Source organism: Cherax quadricarinatus, chromosome 1 (genome assembly GCF_038502225.1).
Source record: "Cherax quadricarinatus isolate ZL_2023a chromosome 1, ASM3850222v1, whole genome shotgun sequence".
Lineage (NCBI taxonomy): Eukaryota > Metazoa > Arthropoda > Malacostraca > Decapoda > Parastacidae > Cherax > Cherax quadricarinatus.
Window position 1 is genome coordinate 23,695,340 of NC_091292.1, and position 19,785 is coordinate 23,715,124.

The 19,785-nt window shown below is 40.0% G+C and overlaps 1 non-coding gene across 1 annotated transcript; it reads left to right on the plus strand.

Annotated features, from left to right (window-relative positions):
* Positions 1 to 5,204: 5,204 nt before the first annotated feature.
* On the plus strand, positions 5,205 to 5,286 carry TRNAS-AGA (transfer RNA serine (anticodon AGA)). Its single transcript has one exon. It is a non-coding gene; the product is annotated as a tRNA-Ser (tRNA).
* Positions 5,287 to 19,785: the final 14,499 nt, after the last annotated feature.

The following is a 19,785-nucleotide window of genomic DNA, read 5'->3' on the forward strand; positions in this document are numbered from 1 at the left end:
GTTCAGTTCGTGAGTCCCGTCTTTTTTTGGTGTTCAGATTTGTCTTACAGATTACTGACGAAGCGTAGACAGCACGGTAGGACGCTGATGTCAGCAGGGTACTAATTATTGGCATCAAAGGAGACTCCTCAGAAGTCAACGTCTTGCTCATCAACTTGTCTTAACTATTTATTAACTTGGCATTGGTTGATGCACTCCCAGTCATCTGGGAGTCAGTCCATCCGTCATCAACTACGTAAATTCTTATTGCAATCATTTTTTTACACCATTTCTTCAGAAACTCGATCGTCTTTCCTGCTGGGTGTGTCCCATCTTAGGTATTCATTATGTATATCATTTATTTCCTCATGGATTTTATTCTCTTCTAAGATTCTGTGAAATACTTTCTAGTACGGAGAGGTCCCGCTTATACAGCAGGTTAGGTTATGGGCTACTGTTGTAGAGCGAAAATCGCTGTAAAGTGAAACATGGCATTTTTTCACGTTAAGATGCGTATAAAAGCCTGATAACATGTTCTTACTTTCATATATTAAGTGACCAGTGGAGCTAGGACTAAAAAATGCATATCTGGAGTTTACCTGGAGAGAGGTCCGGGAGTCAACGCCCCCGTTGCCCGGTCTGTGACCAGGCCTCATGGTGCATCAGAGCCTGATCAACCAGGCTGTTACTGCTGGCTGCACGCAATCCAACGTACGAGCCACAGCCCGGCTGGTCAGGTACCGACTTTAGGTGCTTGTCCAGTGCCTGCTTGAAGACAGCCAGGGGTCTATTGGTAATCCCCCTTATGCATGCTGGGAGGCAGTTGAACACTCTTGGGCCCCTGACACAAACTGTGTTGCATCGTCTGCCGTGTCTTTTGCTTTCGTTGTGAGTAATTTTCGTGTGCAAGTTTGGTACTAGTCCCTCCTGGATTTTCCAGGTGTATATAATCATGTATCTCTCCCGCCTGCGTTCCAGGGAGTACAGGTTCAGGAACTTCAAGCGCTCCCAGTAACTGAGGTGTTTTATCTCCGTTATGTGCGTCGTGAAGGTTCTCTGTACATTTTCTAGGTCAGCAATTTCACCTGCCTTGAAAGGTGCTGTTAGTAGTGCAGCAACATTCCAGCCTAGATAGAACAAACGACCTGAAGAGTGTCATCATGGGCTTGGCCTCCCTAGTTTTGAAGGTTCTCATTATCCATCCTGTCATTTTTCTAGCAGATGCGATTGATACAATGTTATGGTCCTTGAAGGTGAGATCCTAGGACATTACTTACACACATTACACACATTATTTACCTTAAAATATTTTCTTCATTAGCCTATATAGAGTGGTGAATACATTTATTGTAGGAAGTCTGATAAATGAAGTATGGGTATAACTGAAAATCGCTCTATTAATGAAACTCCGTAAATCAAAACGCTGTAAAGCGGGGCCTTCCAGTACCTACAGAGAAGAACTTTTAACTTGGTTTACAAATATGTCCGCTTCCTTTCTTTATTTATGGAACTATTTCTTGCATATTTTCTCGTGTAATTATGATCATAAATTTGATAACCATCTCTCTTTTCCTCCTATTAGTAAGCGAGGCCATGTAAGTGGTTTTCTGCCGTCTATATAACTAATTTTACTTTGAGCTCCAGGAGTATTTCTTACCTTAACACTGAACTTTTCCTCTTTTGTACCTTAATTTTTAAAGTGGTGAACTAGTAAGCCAGTGGAAGGCCTCGGTCAGATGACCAAAAGCTCCAGTGGCAGGTTATCATATGATTAAGACCCGCGTCAAAAAACACTTTTCCTGTTTCTTGACAGATCTTCCCTAATCTGTGAGGTGCACACTCGCACGATGTGTGAGGTGCACACTCGCACGATGTGTGAGGTGCACACTCGCACGATGTGTGAGGTGCACACTCGCACGATGTGTGAGGTGCACACTCGCACCCTGTGTGAGGTGCACACTCAAGCAGTATGTAAGTTGCACATTCAAGCAGTATGTAAGGTGCACACTCGCACGATGTGTGAGGTGCACACTCGCACCCTGTGTGAGGTGCACACTTACAAAATGTGTGAGGTGCATGAGGTTCTGCTCTGTATTGAAGTTTTAGCCTAGCGTACGTTAATTTAAACCACTTTTTTGTGCATTGTCGACGTTTCTGAATGCTAGCTTGATGGTCGACAGTGTAATAATAATAATAATAATAATAATAATAATAATAATAATAATAATAATAATAATAAAAATAATAATAATAATAATAATAATAATAATAATAATAATAATAATCATTATCATCATCATCACCATCATCATCATTTTCATTAAACAAAATTTACAAATATTTTTACAGGCACAAGCATAAATTTTTATAATGTGCCTTGAGAGTTCATGTATGTCTATAGTGGCATACAACATTGGTACGTTACCGATATTTTTCAAGGATACGTGAAAGGAGAGGTGTCTCGCGTACATACGCTGTTTACTTAAACCCCAACTCCGGGAGATTTAAGGTATCCCTGACTGGTTAGTAGACGCACAGATGATGATTAAATTAAGTGCAAAGTATGTGGCCAGCCGCACGGTCACTATCTTGAACACTGCTTTATTGTTACCTTATTGAGGAATGTAGAAATAATATAATAACTTAAGGTGATGTCAAGGTATTTTATTAATGAGAATAGGATACCACATATATTAAGCTAATATCCTAAATTTGCTTGCAAACGGATAAGACAATAGTAGATATAAATCTACTGTTAACCCTTCTTCGGCCTGTTTCCTAGGCCTTTTGTAAATCCACATGCTCTTGCGCTACTGTCCACAGGGTGGATTTCTGGTGCACAATAAACTAGCTACTTCGGCGCCAAAAATCTAACTCTATAATATTTAACTGCTCTCTCTATCATTTTTATATCCTTCTGCCGCATCCTTTACCAACTGTGGTGGACTGGAAACGTGTCATTGCACAACAACGATGAGTCGAGGGCATGGAACCAGTACCTGTGGGGAGCATGTTCAGGATAATCTTTCCGATTGTCCGTTTTTCCCTTCGGGTTCACGGTGATGGTTCAGGCGACGGTGGGTGGTAATCTATATAGATGGAGCAAGAGTGGGGAATTAGATGGCTGATGCGTTTGTAACTGAAGAGGCATATTGTGGGAGGTATCGTTAGCCTTTGTCCTCTGCAATTTATGTTGTGGAACTGTATGCTATAGTGAGGGTTTTTGTATTATATACAGAACGTTGCTGGATAGGGCAGCACACGCTAGTGATCTTCAGTGACTCCCTGGGGGCCCTGCAGAGCATAAATGAGGTGGGCAGCGCCACTCATCTAATACTTCGGGTGTGAGATGCTCTAGATGAGCTGGGGTCGATCAAGTGGTGTTTGAATGGACGAAAAGTCACAGCGAGATATCAGAGAAAAAGCTGATGAATCAAACAAAACGAAAACAGCGGGATTATTAGAAAGTCTGCCTCCTACACACAAGGAAACTAAAACAACAATCAGTGGTTTAATTGAACGGTCGTTGCAAGAGCCATGGGATGGAATCCGTGCACTTTTGAGGGAGTTGCGACCTATTTACATGGACTGGGATTAGAGTTGTCCTGCATACCGCAAGGTTGAGGTACTCCACCCCACCCCAGGTTACATATGGGTTGCATAGGGATAGACATTCAGTATCACGTAGATGGAGTAGACAAACATAGATACCACGACTGCTCAGTGATGTTCACGCACATGCATCTTTCGCTGCGGAAAATTTGAAAACTGCAGAATGTATCTTTGGTATTATACCAGGAGGCAGAAATATTCCCCGAGACAGGCGCCTACTTGAATGGTTTCCTTACTTCCATGATACCAGACTAATGCTTAATGGTGGAGTGTGCGACGTGCATAGACTGCGTGAACTGTCGATTCAGTTGTGACTGGCTCAAAGGTCAGCAGGAGAAGGGCCAGTATTTTTGCACGTTGAAGCACAATACATGCTCGCGCTTACAGAGATATTGTGTGTCTGTGGTATTTAATACTGACAAGATGATGAATTAGACAAATGTGCAACATCTACAATACTAACTTCTGTTAGTGGATAATTATATTAATTATTTATGAAGGGTTCAGAGAAACCGGTTAGCCGAACTTAAGTTCTGTTAAACGGTGCCTGTGATGAAAGAGGAAGATGGCATCTGAGCTATGGTGTTGGCACACCTCTGACAAGACGGCGATAGTGAAGGTGTTTCTTCTTTTTTTGATCATCTTACCTTGGTAGTAAGGTGTTAAAAAAAACGCATATATTAACATTACAAAAATATACTTTTCCCGATTTCTGCATCTCAGAATACAGTACAATTCCTTATTTATCTTGCTAATGTCCTGTCTTCCGATGTTTTGTTAAATGGTGGGCTGTATATACCGTCGTCTTCGTGTATATACCTTCGTCTTCGTGTATATACCTTCGTCTTCGTGTATATACCTTCGTCTTCGTGTATATACGCTGAGTGACAACTTTTCGGTGTATATATACCCTGTGTGCTGGAAATTAATTAAACTGGAAGAAAGTAACTATGGAATAAATTATACAATTAAATCAGAATCAGCTTATTATGGTAGAAATTATGCAGTTATTATTATTTATAAGCATTTCTTTATTTTGTTATATTTTAAGAAAGAACAAAATACAAATGAGCCTCTTACTAATATAATAAAACCATAACTTATTCCATAAAGCTGAGAACTCAGGAATATTGATTACTGAAATATTGAAACCCCAGGTAAGTAAGTTTATTTAGGCACAGGTACACATAAGTACAATTATCATACATAGTGTAAATTACCTAGGATAACCCAAAAATGTGACTTATTTCCACTGGAGTCCTCGTCACTGACCTAGGTTTCCATCTCAGCCTCAAGAATGTGGTATGCAGCATGACTTACGTAGATTAGGTCAGGAAACAGGACAAGTGTTTCCTGACGAGTGTCTTAGTCATATGATGCCCCGCCAATGGTCATCTGACAGAGGCCTTCCGCTGGCTTACCTGTCTACCGCTTTAAGCATTCCGCTGTCAAGACACTGTTCACTGTTTGACAATATACAGTGTATCATGAGTTTATCGTATGCGATTATCAATACACGATTGCACTTGTAAACCCACTTACACAAAGTGACCTTCAAACAAGTGTTGCTTAAATGATTTATGTAATATGGTTGTAAGGAGCGCTTTACAAGAGCAGTGATGGCCGAGTGGTTAAGGCGTCTGACTAGAAATCAGATGGGATCTTCCCGCGTAGGTTCGAATCCTACTCACTGCGAGAATGGGTGGCTTTTCTTGTTACCGGCTTTTATATTATTTTCTAAAGGGGATTTTTGTCACACAAATGTAATCACATTTGTTAGTTCACCGAGAGCCAACCGGAACATTATGGCGCGTTGGGGGAGTTGTTGAACTGCAGCAGCGAGACGAAAATACATCCGCGAGCCGCTGGCTGACACGCACCTGACACAAATAGTCACAGGACAGGAAGGAAGAGCCACACTTGATATAAATAGTTACGGAGGATAAGGAAAAGGTTTATCTGTGGGTTACCTATTGTCGCTATCGTATGTCATCGTCCCCGTGGCCCGGTTATAGAACAGGCCTCGTGGTTACTGGCCTTATCGATCAGGTTGTTGATACCAGCCGCCTGCAGTCCGACTTGAACATCACGGCACAGGAATTTATTGGGTTCCCTCTTGAACACCGCCGTGAGTCTGTTGGTAAGCCCCCTTTATACATGAAGGGAGGGTGTTGGACAGCTGTAGTCCCTTTACACATATTGAATTCTCTCTGTGTTCTTGATAGACTGTATCTTGCACCGTCTATCAAGACTCTTTTTATCATATGCAGTGATCTCAGAGAGTAGATTTGGGCCCAGTTCCTCCAGAATTTTCTACGTTCCAGAGAGCCCAATCTGAGGGACTTCATGCCCTCCCAGTAATTTCGGCGCCATTGTGTGTTTTAGAAGTTGTGAAGGTTCTCTGTACATTTTCCAGTTCAGCAGTTTCACCTGCAATGAAGGGAGCTGTTAGTACACAGTAATATTCCAACCTAGAGAGAACGAGTGACCTGGAGAGTATCGTCATTGACTTGGTATCTCTTGTTATGAAAGTTCAAACTATGCAACCCATCATTTTCTTTCCAGATGCGTACTGGCATTGTGTTGCTCGTGTTATACAATAACCAACAAGTTGAAGAGTAAGACACATGTGCACCACCAGGAATATTTATTGACGAAAGGTTTCGTCTGCACTCCTGGCCTCATCAGTCGATTACAGAGACCCCGTCTTGTTGAAGCATCCCTTGTACACAGCTTTCCTAATATGAATCATAGTCCAGGCTTCGTCTCTGTAGATGCCTTTCTTTCTCATTACATTTTTTTTTTTTTTTGCTCTCTCTGTCTCTCATGGACTCTCTACGATTCATTCAATTTCAGGTAGGCGTCTGCCATTTCTCTAGCCAGTCTTACTTTTCGATCTTCAAAGAGTCAGCTATACTGGAGGCGCTCTGTTATTTCTCGTTTTCACCTATATAGTGCGCATCTTTTCCTTTCTAACCTGCACCGTCTCCTCCACCTCCGTAATGATGTGTCTGGGGCATACTTTTAGTTCCATTGAGCTCATTCTCTCGAAATATTGGTTCAGGTCCTCGTTTATCATATAGTTATTCCAAGTATATTTCAATAATAATAATAATAATAATAATATATTTCTACAAGTACATGTACAAGGTATACAGGCCTAGCTGACATCAATGACATACTACTATATAGAAAGCCGCTTGTTATACTTAGTATTTCGAGCAAATTAGGTCATTTTTGTCCCAGGATGCGACCCCAGGTACCCATTTGAGGAACACAGACAATCGGTGTAAAGAAACACTTCCAATGTTTCTACCCTCTCTGGGAATCGAACCCGGAAACTCGCTTTGTGAAGAGAGAGCTTTATTCACCAGGCCACGGGGCTCACTATGAGAGCTAAGAGAGAAGGACACTTGAAAATAATAACCTAAAGTGGAGAAGAAAACAAAGAAATGATTGAGGACGGGCCATGGAAGCAATGACCACTGGCTTACCCATGCTGGGTTTAGTGGTCTCTTCACTATGGTACACCACAGTACCACCAACTGCTGTGTTACTAATGCTGTGCTCGGTGATCAGGCGGCCACGGCAGCGGCGACCGTTGAATTGCTCGAAAGGATAGAAACTACATCAGATTTATTCTCTCTTGTAAAATATGGGCACCAGATGCAGTTACTGCTCCATCATTACCGCTGAGTATATTCACCCATGAGTGAATAGATAGGAGTGAGTGGAGGCAAATGATTTTTATGACTCGATGTGCCGCTGGAGTGTGAGCAAAGTAACATTTATAAAGGGATTCAGGGAAACCGGTTTGCCGGACTTGAATTCTGGAGGTGGGAAGTACAGTGCTTGCACTCTGAAGGAGGGAAGGAAATATGTTGTAATTTTTAAACTGTATTGACGGCACGCCTCTGGTAAGACAGTGATGGAGTGAGTGATGATGCAAGTTTTTCTTCTCTTTCGGGTCACCCTACCTCGGTGAGAAACAGCCGATATGTTAATAAAAAAAGAGTTGGTGACTTGAAAGTAACTAAGAGAAAGCCAGACAGAGAAAAAACCAGGATGCAGCGTATTAAACACTATTACCAGCCCAGCGTGGCTTCCCTCATCATAAACACAACACAGCAGCGGACGCTCACAACTTATGGAACCTAACTTGCTACAAGACCACTAATATAATAATAGATATAAGTGTGCTCCCCGTCGTGCAGGCTACACCGCTCAGTAGTCGTCTGGCTCTCCGGCTACACCACCATTACACTCTGTAGTCGCCTGACTCTGGCTACACCTCCAGTACACTCTGTACTCGTCTGACTCCCTGGCTACATCACCAGTACAATCTGTAGTCACCTGTCTCTCTGGCTACATCACCAGTACACTCAGTAGTCGCCAGACTCTCTGGCTACACCCTTGCCATGAAAGATACATTGCTACACCGAACAGACATCCAGTACACTCAACCGTCGTCAGAGTCATGCAAGATACACTGGTGTAACAGTCACACTCAGCGATGCACTTTGTAGCCGCCTGAATGTGTCGCTCACCCGACATGTAAGGTAAACTGGTACACTGTCCACGCCACCAATACTCTTGGTAGCCACCATAGTCCGCAGCGTTCCCCGTCGTGTGTTATACAGATGACCACCAACACCAATATAATATTGGAGATTGCTAGCTCCATCGTGTAAGTCACAGTGGACACGACACCACCAATATAATACTTGAAACTGCTCTCTCTGTCACAGGAAGTATACACCGAGAGGTGTAGTTCTCTCGGCGTATATACACGGAGAGTTTACTTTAATCTCAAGTTTAGGGATTTAAGTATTTTTGTCTGGTGGTGAAAAGATTACGTGCAGCCTTAACGACGTTAGCGTAGTCGATAGGTTTTAAACCCACATTAACTAACTAACCTTCCCGTCGTGTAAGTTGCACAGGATGAACCACCAGATAGTTTAATTGGTAGCCGCCTCGGTTCGCATTCTGGAGACCAGGAGCTCGATCCCTGGCACGAATGGAACTCTTGTGACATATATTCTTGCACCTGCTGCGAATGTTCACCTAGCAGTAAGTAGGTACCTGGGTGTTAGGCGACTGGAGTGGGTCGCATCCTGAGGGAGAGAATTATGGGACCCTACAGGCAGTTGGATGTTCACCGCGGGCGTCATGTTTACGAAACATAACATTTTATGCCTCAAAGAGTGGTATTTTAACAATACAAAAACCTTCCTACTGGCAGCGTCCGCGGCCGCTGTCACGCTCATCTGTCTAACTCTATTTCTGGTTTGATAGTTAATGCTCACAGCTAACATATATCTAAGAAAATTTTCTAAAACAGTGTGCATCCTTAAAAAAGCAAGCTCTATCTGCTAACTGCTTCAGAAATATTGCAGTAAAACACCCTATGAATTTATTTAAATTCTCATAGATGGGATATGAAAGTCTAAATAATGTCTCCAGCATGTCCACAGTCCAGTCACCAGTCAGACTTGTGCATTATACTCACCAGTATATTTCTACTCCCTAATAATTATTATAACTTTTACTTTCATAGCCTTTACTTTTTACTTTTAGCAATTATAACTTTTTTTGTAATATTTTCTCCCTATAATAATAATACTGTTGTTTTAATAATTAATAGACTTAATATTCTTATCTTCAGACTACTTAATTATATCTTACTATAATTATACAGCATTAACATGTCAAGTAGTTGTATGTTTTAATTCTTGTCTGATGAAAAATAAAACAAAACGAATAATTTTGTAACGACTGTGTAATCTTGAGAAATAATACTTTTGATTTTTTTCTATGGGACCACGAGCCTGTAACATTATTAGATTTATCGTCATAGATGGGAAAATCCTCCAGATATTGACCAAAACCAACAGTGATTAACGTGAAGGGCAGAGAACCGCACTCGTGCACAGTGGTTAACGTGAAGGGCAGAGAACCGCACTCGTGCACAGTGGTTAACGTGAAGGGCAGAGAACCGCACTCCTGCACAGTGGTTAACATGAAGAACCAAGAACCGTACTCCTGCACAGTGGTAGTGTATCGGGATCACAGGTAAACAGCTGGGGAGACTTGAGACGTCTAGATAAGTCTCCTTTCACTCTGTGTCCCTGTTTATCCAGAGTGTTAGCTGATTGTTATGGATCGCATTGTGGGGAAGAGGATCAAAGGACCCCAATGGAAATAAGCGGCTACACTGCTTTTGTCGTATCACGGGTGACAAGGAAACCTTTCTTGTCATTAGTATGGGGAGTAATGAGTTGAGGCATAATACACAACCTCACCTCACCTCACTACAACACTGTTGACGACTTTATTCAGTTCCACTGTAATACTCGGTGTTATTAAGAATAACAAACAAAGCTGGGGAAAGTGAATACTATATTCACACTATTACAATTTATCTATACTTAAATACTTACTACAATAGTATATTTTATTACTGGGAGAGGGATCTAATGCTAAGATATCTGGGAAGATTCAACAAAGTGAGATACTTGGGAATGGGGAAAATAATTATCTAACAAACCCGAATATCTACTTTCTCCAACTACAACAGAGTCCACCTTCCACAGAAAGTATTCTCCAGATCTAACAGGAAAGTTTTCACCTCTCGAAACCAGAGACAGAGCCTCGGCCCCAGGCAGTCTGGCCACAAGATCTTCTCTTAGCTACTTTTCTGAGATTATGAAGGCATCCATAACCCCTATAACTTCTGGCTAGTGAGATCAGTTTTCGTGGAAAGAGCCCCATGTGCTCAAGCAAAGAGTTGAGTTTCCCAACAGAACTATTTTCACCCAGTCTCAAGATATCACACTTTATTGGGTTATCCTGGTTAATATAAGCTTATAATGTTACAAGAAAGATGAAGAGATGGCAAAAACACAATTTCCTTAACGAGAACTTGGAAAGTAGTAGATTTTTTTTTATGTGGGGTGCTAAACCCGTTTAGGTCACTCAACATAAGTAGTGGAACCTGGATTCTCTGTTAATCGTGCAAGAATAATAAGCCGGCTAGTTGTCCATCCTTAATGGTTCTCTGGGGTATACAATCCGGGCAAAGATTTTTCTTCTTATACTAGTCATCCCTTATTAGTGGTGGTAATTTTGACTGCATTAGGTTGTTTTATTTCCAGTATGTAAATAATTAAGCCATATGAACCTAGGAAAAAGGTGGAAACATTGTTCTGGCTTCTTAGAAGAATAAAATTTACAATAATGTGACTGGAGGAAGACTATTCAGATTATTAATATTGAAGGTTTACGAATAACCCTGAATGGTCATTATTAATCATCAAGGGTTAAAAATCATGAAGGGCTAATAAACAACGGAAAACCCAAGGAATCTTGTGTGGCTTATCTTTAAAGGGAGCCTTTGGTCTTCTCCGAAATGCGTCAGACATCAGCTGGCTAGCCCCTTATTGCCTATTTACCACTAGATGACTTTTCGTGACTTGATAATTGTCCAGAACATAGCAAAACCTAGTCTAAATCATTACCTCCAGTTTGTGGGACAATTATATACTACTGTATTGCTTTATCAGCCTCACAAAATTTTTGATTTGTATATTAATAAATGTGCAACGTAAAGTGTGCAGTGATGGCCGTGTGGTTAAGGCGTCTGACTAGAAATAAGATAGGATCTTCCCACGAAGGTTTGAATCCTACTCACTGCGATTAAGTAGTTCTTCTAGCATTTATTATCCCTTATGTAGGTGATGCACGGCGATCGCATAATTGGAGCCAAAATAATGAATAAATCTTGAGTGCCAGCGATGCTTGGCAATTTGCAAAGTTAACTTGCTATGTAGGAAGAAAAACAGACTAATTCTTTTTTTTGCTTCTGAAGGTTAATAACTCTAAATAATTCAGATAAGCCAATAGTGAAGCTCATTTCTTAGTGAGTATGGAATATTACATTTCCTAGAACACTTGATTGATTAAATCTGAATCTTTTAAAAGAATTGTAAAAATGCCTCTCATTTTTCTTCTAGAATTAAACACCTCTGAAGATGGGGCTAAAAGCTTTGAAAACTGGAAATATATAAGTCATTCCTGAACGAGCTGTATTCTGCAGCTGGGGGGCGTTGACCCCCGAAACCTTCTCCAGGTATACTTCAGGTAAGATTCTCTTCATGTAAATATTGTCAACAGTAGTTCTAATTCTATTAAGTCATTTGTGAAAAGAAGGCTTTTGGAAGACACCCAAAGGAATGCTGGCAATGAATGGTTGTCTAGGGCAACTGGTGTAAATTGCTGGCTAGACAGATACTGCAAGGAACTTGCAATCCCATTCATTGACAACTGGAACAACTTTTAAGGCAAACATGATATGTATGCAAGGGATGGGGTACATCTCACTGGGGCTGGGGTGGTAGCACTTGCAAACTCGATTGAGAAGGCCATTGGTGAAATGACTATGATTTTAAACTGATAGAAGATAGAGGTATGGATGTGTGTGGGAAACAAGCAGGTTGCAACACTAGGGTAGGAAACAGTAAATGTATAAAAGGCATTCAGCATGAAGTTATAAATAAAGACAATAGATTAGGTCAGCAAACAAAGGGGGACAGCAGAGGGCAGCAAGGGACTAGCTCCCTTAAGGTTTACTATACTAATAGCAGGAGTGTAAGAAATAAGATAGATGAGCTAAGATTAATTGCAAGTGCAGGAAACATAGATATTATTGCTATAACAGAGACCTGGCTCAATCTGAAAGATAGAGAGATGCACTCTGAATGTCACTGACAGGGTCAACAGGAAGGGTGGTGGAGTAGCGATGTATGTCAGAGACAATTTAAATTGTTGTGTTAGACAAGATATAAAATTAGAAGCGTCAGCCACTGAATCTGTTTGGTTACAGCTTCTCGAGGGCCGAGAAAAACTAATTTTGGGTGTGATTTACAGAGCCCCAAATCTTGATAGGGAGTGCAGTAAACTTCTATGGGACGAAATTCGTAAGGCATCTACATACGAAAATGTTGTGCTAATGGGAGATTTCAACTATGGACAGATTGACTGGAGCAATTTGACAGGAAATCTAGTCAGGTGACTTTCTTGATACGATCCATGATTGTTTTTTAAAACAGTTTGTGACAGAGCCAACTAGGGGAAATAACCTCCTTGACTTGGTTCTTGCCAGTAGGGAAACACTAATTAATAATCTTGAGGTTAATGATGAGCTTGGGGAAAGTGATCACAAATCACTCAGTTTTAATATATCATGGAATTCCCCTAATAATGGCAATCAAGTCTCTGTCCCTGACTTCCGCTTGGCTGATTTCATAGGACTGAAAAATTACTTAGGTGAGCTGAACTGGAATGACCTGACTAAGGGTCAGGTAGGTGGTGATGGTTGCCGATATGACGCTTTCCAGGGCATAGTTCTAGCTGCTCAGTCAAATTATGTTCCAAATAGGGAAATCAGATCAAACAAAAATGATCCTAAATGGATGAACAATAGATTAAAATATCTAATTGGTCAAAAGAGAGGCATATATAGGTAAATCAAACGAGGAGAGGGGCAATTAAGAAATCGATATATTCAGTTAAAGAGAGAAATAAAAAAGGGAACTAGAAAAGCAAAAAGAGATTATGAGGTTAAAGTTGCAAGAGAATCGAAGACTAACCCAAAAGGATTCTTTCAGGTATACAGAAGTAAGATCAGGGACAAGATAGGCCCACTCAAAAGTTCCTCGGGTCAGCTCACTGACAGTGATAAGGAAATGTGTAGAATTTTTAACACATACTTCCTCTCAGTTTTTACACAGGAGGATACCAGCGATATTCCAGAAATGATAAATTATGTAGAGCAGGACGATAATAAACTGTGCACGATTAGGGTCACAAGTGACATGGTCCTTAGGCAAATAGATAAATTAAAACCTAACAAATCCCCAGGCCCTGATGAACTGTATGCAAGGGTTCTAAAGGAATGTAAAGAGGGACGTAGCAAACCTTTGGCTAATCTTTTCAACATATCACTACAAACTGGGATGGTGGCAGATAAGTGGAAAATGGCAAATGTGATACCTATTTTCAAAGTAGGTGACAGGTCATTAGCTTCGAACTATAGACCAATAAGCCTAACCTCCATAGTGGGAAAATTTATGGAATCAATAATTGCCGAGGCAGTTCGTAGCCACCCTGAAAAGCATAAATTAATCAACGAATCTCAGTGTTCCTGCCTTACGAATTTATTAACTTTTTTCACTAAGGTATTTGAGGAGGTAGATCATGGTAATGAATATGATATTGTGTATATGGACTTCAGTAAGGCTTTTGACAGGGTCCCACATCAGAGACTATTGAGGAAAATTAAGGCACATGGAATAGGAGAAGTTTTTTCCTGGATAGAGGCATGGTTGACAAATAGGCAGCAGAGAGTTTGCATAAATGGGGAGAAATCAGAGTGGGGAAGCGTCACGAGCGGTATTCCACAGGGGTCAGTGTTGGGCCCCCTGCTGTTCACAATCTACATAAACGACATAGATGAGGGCATAAAGAGCGACATCAGCAAGTTTGCCGATGACACCAAAATAGGCCGTCGAATTCATTCTGACGAGGACATTAGAGCACTCCAGGAAGATTTGAGTAGACTGATGCAGTGGTCGGAGAGGTGGCAGATGCAGTTTAATATAGACAGATGCAAAGTTCTAAATGTTGGACAGGACAATAACCATGCCACATATAAACTAAATAATGTAGATCTTAATATTACGGATTGCGAAAAAGATTTAGGAGTTCTGGTTAGCAGTAATCTGAAACCAAGTGTTCGCAATAAGTGTTCGCAATAAGTGTTCGCAATAAAGCTAATAGAATCCTTGGCTTCATATCAAGAAGCATAAATAATAGGAGTCCTCAGGTTGTTCTTCAACTCTATACATCCTTGGTTAGGCCTCATTTAGATTATGCTGCACAGTTTTGGTCACTGTATTACAGAATGGGTATAAATGCTCTGGAAAATGTACAAAGGAGGATGGCAAAGTTGATCCCATGTATCAGAAACCTTCCCTATGAGGATAGACTAAGGACCCTGAATCTGCACTCTCTAGAAAGACGTAGAATTAGGGTGGATATGATTGAGGTGTATAAATGGAAGACAGGAATAAATAAAGGGGATGTAAATGTGTGCTGAAAATATCTAGCCTAGACAGGACTCGCAGCAATGGTTTTAAGTTGGAAAAATTCAGATTCAGGAAGGATATAGGAAAGTACTGGTTTGGTAATAGAGTTGTGGATGAGTGGAACAAACTCTCAAGTACAGTTATAAAGGCCAGAACGTTGTGTAGCTTTAAAAATAGGTTGGATAAATACATGAGTGGGTGTGGGTGGGTGTGAGTTGGACCTGATTGGCTTGTGCTACCAGGTCGGTTGCCGTGTTCCTCCCTTAAGTCAATGTGACCTGACCTGACTAGGTTGGGTGCATTGGCTTAAGGAGACTTGGACCTGCCTCGCATGGGCCAGTAGGCCTTCTGCAGTGTTCCTTCGTTCTTATGTTCTAAGATGTGCTACGATTGTGGAAAATAATATATCAGGGGAAATAAATGATATATGTAGTGTTTCAGTATTCTCTGAGTATAGAGACTCACAGAGTAAGTTCCAGAGTGTTGGTGGGACTATAATAACATATAGCACAAGAAGAAAAGTTAAAATATAACATTAAAAGAGTGTATCTTCAATTATCTGGCGAAAATAGTCGTCATTTAAAGATTAAAAAAAAAAAAAACTAGGAGCAAAAAATTACGTCACTGGAGATGGTGTTAACTGCCGGCAATCATGTGACTTGAGATACATGTGTAATACTAACATTTACATCGAGTCAACGTTTCGCTCAAAGAGCTTCATAAAGCTCTGAGCGAAATGAATCGTGAATAAATATCCTAGTACTAAGCACATGTCTCATTAAAAAATGAACAGTATCAATTATAATAAATAAATAAATAAATAACACTAATATTTTTTTTGTATTAAAGCATCTAATGAATAAGAAATGTTTACGGCAAAACAAATAATATGACACAACATTGATCTTGACCTGTAACTCCCGTCAGTCCTTTGGTGGGAGGTAAACTTCGTGATGTTCGTGACTCTGGTTCCGGGGCTTCTGTTTACGATGATGTGTTAGGTTTCAAAGTCTGGTGAACACGCCGGCCTGCGTGCAGCCCAGACACTGCCGTGCTCCACACCACAGTCACGTACGAAGAAAGACAACAGTAGAAGATCAGGTAATAAGAAAGGATGAGGAAGAAGTAGAACTCAGGAGAAACGACGCTAGTCTGTGAGGAGTTTGAGCGGGTGATGAAAGGAGGTGTTGCTCTCAGTGGAAACAAGGGCAACACCAGAAAATCAAAAGAGAGTACTCCAACGGGTCCCGAACACCTTATACAAACAGTGAAACTCCAGAGTGAGGCTAGGTTAAGTTAGGTTAGGTTAGGTTAGGAGAGGTTTGTCAGGAAATAAGACCAATTTTTCCTGACTCGGATCTTAGTCATAGCTGGATTGATAGCACACTCATGTTACACACTGAAACCCGTGGTTCGTTCCCCGGTACGGGTGGAAACATTAGGACGTCTTTCCATAAGACACCTGTTGTCCCTGTTCACTTGTCAGTAAAATAGGTACCTGGGTGTTAGTCGACTGGTATGGGCCGCATCCTGGGGACAAAATTGATAAAATTTGCTGGAAATGCTCTGCATAAGAAGGGGCTTTCTATATATTGGTATGTCATTGATGTCACCTAGACCTGTATACCTTGTACATGTACTTGTAAAAATAAAGATTCTTCTTCTTCTTCTTCTTCTTCTTCTTCTTCTTCTTCTTCTTATTATTCTTCTTCTTCTTCTTATTATTATTATTATTATTATTATTATTATTATTATTATTAGTATATTATTATTATTATGAGCCGCAGTTGGAGCTTTTGATCATCTGACAGAGACCTTCCGCTGTCTTACTAGTCCATCCCTGTAAAAATTATGGTTATAATCATAACTATTATATTACTGGGTGAGTTTCACACACCAAAGACAATGAAATCCTGTTAGCACAGATTCTGTCAGAGAGAACTGAAACACAACATGAACCACTAGCTAAAATCTACAAGTAAATGGAGAACAACGAAGCGGTCAGCAACGGATAAGTATCACTGATATATGTGTCATGTAAAGTAATAGAGACGATAATCAGAAGAAAATCAGTAGAGCACTTAGAGAGAAGCGGTTTCATAACAACCAGAGCGGGTTCATAGTTGGCAAATCTTGTCTCATATATGTACAGGAGTTTTATGAAAAAATAGAAATGAGGCAGGAGAGAGTTGTGGGTTGAGTGCATATTCTTGAACTGTAAGAAGGCAGTCCAGGTTGTCAACATCGTGACGCACTGATGTCAAGGATATCAAAGCCATGGCACACTGATGTCAAAAAATGTCAAGGCCACGACACATTGATGTCAAGATTGTCAACGCCATGACATACTGATATCTAGGACATCAACTCCATCCCACACTGATGTCAATGACATTAACGCTAGGGCACACTGATGTCAAAGTTGTAATTGCTATGACACACTGATGCAAGGTTGTCAGTGCCATGACACACTGCCTGATGTCATGACATCTAGCAGAGCAGTCGGTCACCACCCAACTGCCGTCTGACCTTCACCCTCAAGTTATTTAAATATTCAACAACAAACTTTGGTGCAAATTTTAAAGAATATCTTATATCAAGCACTACACCAGTCTCATTACTCTAAGTAAATATTATTATTATTATTATTATTATTATTATTATTATTATTATTATTATTATTATTATTATTATTATTATTAATTAATTAATATTATTTATTATTATTAATTATTATTTAATAATAATAATAATAATAATAATTATTATTATTATTATTATTATTAGTAGTAGTAGTAGTAGTAGTAGTAATAATAATAGCAGCAGTAGTAGTAGTATTTATTAATAATTATTATTATTATTAATAATAATAATAATAATAATTATTATTATTATTATTATTATTATTATTATTATTATTATTATTATTATTATTATTATTACTATTGCAATTATAAAGAAGCGACTTGGGAATGGGAGGTAATCAGGTTTCAACCGAGGGAGAAGAAAGCAAAATTCAGTTCCTGGGATCAAGAGCCCTTCACTGGCATGAAGAACCCCCCTCCCCCGGGTTCCCCTTCAAAGAGAATTTCAGTACTAAACAGTTCCATCATTCCAAAGAATTGGAAATAAATGGTATAAAATACCGACACAATGGCAATATAAACACAAATGCAGTATAATGTGATCCTTTATTGACATATAAACACAAATGCAGTATAATGTGATCCTTTATTGACATATAAACACAAATGCAGTATAATGTGATCACATTATAATGCATTTGTGTTTATATTGCCATTCCAAAGAATTACTCAGAGAAATTTCGACAACACTCCAATACAAGTGTCTCCAAAGCTAAGCTTCCAACACAACGCCACTGACACACAACACACACTGCAAATCTTAAAGTTCATCTTAAGAGCTTCTCCAGCCAGACAAGTCTCTCTAGTGATGGACCAAACTTTGGCACTGAACTGCAAGTCTTATGGTGCGGGGGAAGTCATCAAAGACTGTCGAATGGAAATGGTTATTGTTCATGGATGCTTTCACCATGGCTGCCTTCACCATGCTGCCTTCACCATGGCTGCATTAACCATAGCTGCCTTCGTGATGGCTGCCTTCACCATGGCTCCCCTCAAGGGAGGTTCCTTGATACTGGTGAGCGGTTCTTCTGAGGACCTGAACCAGTGTTCCAACGGGTTGGAAAAGAAAAGCTGAACAAACATTCGTATAAGACTGCTTTCAGTCCTGAGACCTTTTTTCCTTCCACGGACAAGGTCCCAAGGATAGTACTTAGGCGAGTTAACAGCTTTCAGTGATTGACTTGGGGTTAATGGTGTAGGATGGGGAAGGTTGTAGAGAGGCTGGGGAGGGAGAGGATGAAGGATATGAAGAGGCAAAGTTCTGGTAATGCTAGCTAGATCCCCACTAAGCACACAAGAGTGTGGTTCGTCGAGTGCAGGAACTGGAACCTTGTCGGGTCAAGGACGGATAGATTACTAGGCGAAGCTAAATAAAGAAACAGTATCGGGAAGGAATAAAAATATTATAACAGGGTGTTGCTGCGGTGTGTGTGTGTGTATGTGAAGTGACCGTTGTATGCTTTGGTTTATTATTAAACTGACGATGTTGGTATTTTGTTCGTTAAGAAACAGTGTCTCTGGATACAGGTCTTTGCCAGATAATATCACGTAAACTGATTAAACATCCGCTGGTCTACCGTAGCTAAAGTTTACACACATTAAACAACAGATAACTAATTATCACTAATTATCGAAAGATCATTAGGTTCGTAACTAGTATGTGTGAATTCAACGTTCAATATCTTGACTAGTTGAGAATATAGCATACAGTGATTGTTTTTTTTTTTTTTTTTTTTTTAAATATTGAAATTATGTACACCACATCGTGTTACTGCCCTTATTTTCATGACATTTAAAAAGTTATTAAAGCAACAACTGTATTCACTTCTCATACTCGTCATGCGAGATGATCTTTCATACTCCATTACACAGCAATGCTGGTTTTCTTGCCTCATTCCATTTTCCTGTCATACTTCAAGTAGGATGCATTTTCCTTTCACACTACATCACGCACATGGTTCTCCTGTCACATACCTTCACAACGGATGGCTGTCCTGTCATACTTTATCACGCAGGACGATTTTCATGCCATACTTATTCCGTAGCAAGGGGCATACTACGTTGACTGTGACACCTGTCAGTGGTATATAAATACTACTACTACTACTACTACTACTACTAATAATAATAATAATAATAATGATAATAATAATAATAATGATATGAGAGTTTACTTTCATACGGATGAGTAAGTCAGCATAAGTAAGTTTATTTAGGTATACACAAATACAGTTACATAGAATTATCATACATAGCAGCATATGTGTAGAGAATCTAGTGCATTAATCATCATTGTTTATTAACATGCTTCAAATATGGAAGAAAATCTAGGGGAAGTTACGACTAAGTGACGTATACTCATTACATTTTATTTATGCTTTCACGAGACATTAATTATTCCATCT